The sequence below is a fragment of the Triticum urartu genome, chromosome 7A (assembly GCF_056163025.1).
Source record: "Triticum urartu cultivar PI428250 chromosome 7A, HENAU_Tu73, whole genome shotgun sequence".
Taxonomy (NCBI): Eukaryota; Viridiplantae; Streptophyta; class Magnoliopsida; order Poales; family Poaceae; genus Triticum; species Triticum urartu.
Genome location: NC_141879.1, coordinates 745,590,549 through 745,594,400, shown reverse-complemented (window position 1 = coordinate 745,594,400; position 3,852 = coordinate 745,590,549).

The window sequence follows — 3,852 nt, the reverse complement described above, 5'->3', positions numbered from 1 at the left end:
ACGCGCACGCCCTCCTAGTCAACCGCCTCGCCGCCGAACTTGTCAGAGTTCTCTGCAATTTTCTCCAATCACTGAACTTGTGAAGATTTACCACACAATGCTTGTTCTTCTTGTGTTTGTCCTCGGTGCCGGGAGGAACGGCACGAGTAAATATAGTAGAGTAAATATCAAGGAACTACAATAATTTTGATGGTTGTTCAATCTAGCACATTCTATATGTCAATGCCCTCTCTCAATTAAAGAGAAAGACCATGAAGGGCTTGGGGGGGGGGGGGCTGGCCCCCACCCCAATCCAAATGATTTGTGTTCTAAAGTAATAGCAAACATGGTTCGTCCCACGCTTATGCGTGAAAAACATTCTTAGGTGCAATTAAAATGAAGAAGCAAGAAGTTTCGAGGATACTGAAGGCGGGTTTTTGTTGGACATCGAAATTGATATCACAAGTTTTCAGGTGTTCAGACAGGTCACTTGCGTGAACGAACCGTTCCTCGAGAAGGGTCAACCGAGCGAATAAATTAATTTCCCTCTGACGTTCGCTACGCGCGGATTCTAGAGCAATGCAAGCTAGCCCAGAAAAAGGGCTATGCCCAATCAGTTGCTTTTTTGAAAAACAAAGCGTCAGCAAAAATCAAATATTTTGTGCAGAAAAGACAGAAAAACCATAAATTTAACAGGAGAGAGAAACATAAATGTTTCCATACCCATAAAATTTCCATCTCAAAAACAATCGTGAAAAGGGGGGAAATACATAAACATCGATATTGGGATAAAAATGACAGAAAAGTAAGGTTGCCATGATCATGATTAAAATCTACCTATATATAACAGAAAAATTGACCGTGTTCAAGATTTCGTATAAATGGATAAGTATAAAAACTGAGATAAATTTCCGTGACATGATGAAAATTAATCCACCTATAGGTAAATGTAAATTTCCATACTGCATTAAAACAATTTTCCATGGTATGCTCAATAAATTTTCCATGCTATATAAAATAAATTTGCCATGTAACAATACAGACACAAACATATGGATGATAAATGTCCATGATATTGTATGAGTAAACATGCACAACTAAAATTTGATGGAAAATGTTCTATACAGTAAGGAAAAATCATGACAAGTTGTTAGAAACTTGTTGGGGGGAAAAGTTGAACTTATCATGTGACAAATTAGAGAAAGAAAACAGAATTCACTAAAAAAATTATACACAACCATACCAAATTGTGAGCATGTATGTTTTGTTCACTTTTTTTTTGTTTCGTTAGTTTTATATAGATGGCAGGGCAGAGTACGTGGAGGTGGAGGCCTTCGCCAGCTCCAACTTGCGAGTTTTGTTGTTCATGGCTCCTGAGATCTGCCAGTGTATGGAAGATGGTCAGGAACCACTTGTTAGCAATGGTCAGGAACCGCCCGTGTATGGAAGCAGCCGATCAAATTGGCAGGGGAGGTGTAAGGGTTGTCGGCATAACAGCGCGTGAAGTCAGAGTCCGTTGTTTCAGAGTAGAACAGGCAAGAAAGCTCCATAGTCTTGTGAACCATGGTTGATCTTAGGAACTGCTGCGGTGCAGATCCTCTGTAACCTTCCATACATATTGCTGTCACTCTGAACTGAAATGAACTGAAGCCATTGCAGAGCCGCTATTGTACGAAGAAAATAGAAATGCCAACAGTTTTTCGATGCTACCGTCGCAAAACTGTAGCAAAATTAGAACTTCCTACATTTTCACCTGTAGCAGGATGAAAAAGAAAAACAATCAAGAGAACTCGTGCTGCCTCGGTACTGAATATTTCAGACATAATAAGCTCAGTTCAACAAATGGTCTGTGCGTCTGCAGAGCAGAGTATTCAACGAACGGGTGAAGGACTCGTGGTTTGTGGTCCACTTGGAGCTCGACCACATGGAGACCCCGCCGCCATTGCTGTACGAGCACATTTCAGTACTGCAATCCATGTCATGTCCTCTCTGAGAACTCAGGCCTTAGTAGCTCTGCAAGCGACGACTGCAACCTGGAGAAAGCACCTGGATATTGCCACATGTTGACAGGAGATATATATATCCTGACCACAACCTGTTTTCATGTTTTGCAGCAGGGAAGTACGTACTGGCAGCCTTGATGTATGCAGTTCTTTTGCACCTCACAAAATCCATCGCATATCAGGATCAGATACATACATAAATGTATGTGCTCACGTCGTACTGTACTGTATGCCTTTGAATGCTGGAAACAATCATCGGTCAAACAACAGTAATAGACAGATAAGATTTACACTCTCTTGCGGAAGACAGAACGTCGGGACAATCAGCAGCCTTTCACGTGTGTGTCTATATATGGATCATTCTTACATACAAAAAGGGTTTCAGATAGCCGTGGTTTTTTCCGCCGCTTCAGCCAACATATCGGAGCAAGACACCGTCATTTCCGAGCACAAAACCTTGGTTGTCTCCAATGAACCTGCAACATCCATCACAACCATTGTAAAATGTTGGCAGAGTTTCAGACGTGAAACAGACTCAGACCCTGAACAAGTAAGATAATGATATCTCCTGCGGAATTCAGGCGATCCGAGTGCTTACTTTACGGAGTATAGGTTGCCGGGGATGTTATCTGCGGCCCTGTCGTGCACCCAGGTCTTGCCGCCCTTGGTTGTTTTCAGCAGGACACCGCTACCACCGGCAGCCCATGCCTCATCCTTTAAAACAGAACCACAGATCAGCTAGTTGTTGTTCAAGGTTACTTAGTAGTATCATGTAAACATAGTACAGTTCGTTTCAGTTAGTGTTACCTTTGAGCGGTAGCCCACGTCCAGAATCCCAAACCCCCGGCTTTGCACCAACGCTTCCTCGAAGTCCTCAACTATCTGGAAATGGATCCTAGTTAGAATATGTTAATGAGCGCTTAAAGGAACTGCATTATGCTGTGTTTGCCCATTTTGCTAACTAAACTGATCGAATCGAATAAGAACTAGCACTCACCCCTGTTCCTTTACTGAGGAAGAGCCCACCGCCGCGCACGAGGAGCCAGAGACCACCATCTGCTCTCCATCCCATGTTCTATATCCGCCGTGCCACAGCCCTGTTGTGCGGTTGCCAATATAGCTGCAATTGCAGGTGTACATAGACACTTCAGAACAAAACCCCGGCCAGATATTTCACCCGAATCGATACTGCTAAGTAGTAGCATAATATCATCGAACCTGCCCAGGCTCCCATGTCAAGAAGAAGTTGCCGCGGCTGGAGACAGCGACGTAGCTGCCGTCAGGTGAGCGGTTCACCGTGTTGAAACTTGAAAGTGCCGGTGTAGTAACTCGCACCGCTAATGCCGCTTGAAACTGTTCTGCACCACAGACAAAAACGACAGAGCAAACAATGTCATGCCTTGATCGCCCAAGTGGATTTTCCGGCACGAGTTTCATCCGGACGGCACTCTCGCCCGGTACAAGGCGCGGTGGGTGCTTCGCGGCTTCACGCAACAGGCCGGCGTCGACTACGGCGAGACCTTCAGTCCGGTGGTCAAACCAGCCACCGTCCGGACTGTCCTGAGCCTCACCGCCGGCAAGTCGTGGCCCATACATCAGCTGGACATCAAGAACGCCTTCCTCCACGGCCATCTTGCGTAGACGGTCTACAGCCACAAGCCTTCCGGCTTCGTCGACGCCACCTCGCCCTCGCATGTGTGCCGGCTAAACCGTTCTTTCTACGGTCTCAAGCAGGCGCCTCGGGCGTGGTTCACCAGGTTCACGACGTACCTGCGGAGCCTTGGCTTCGTCGCGTCGCGGGCGGACTCATCGCTCTTCGTCCTTCGACGTGGTGCTCACCTCGCCTACCTGCTCCTCTACGTCGACGACA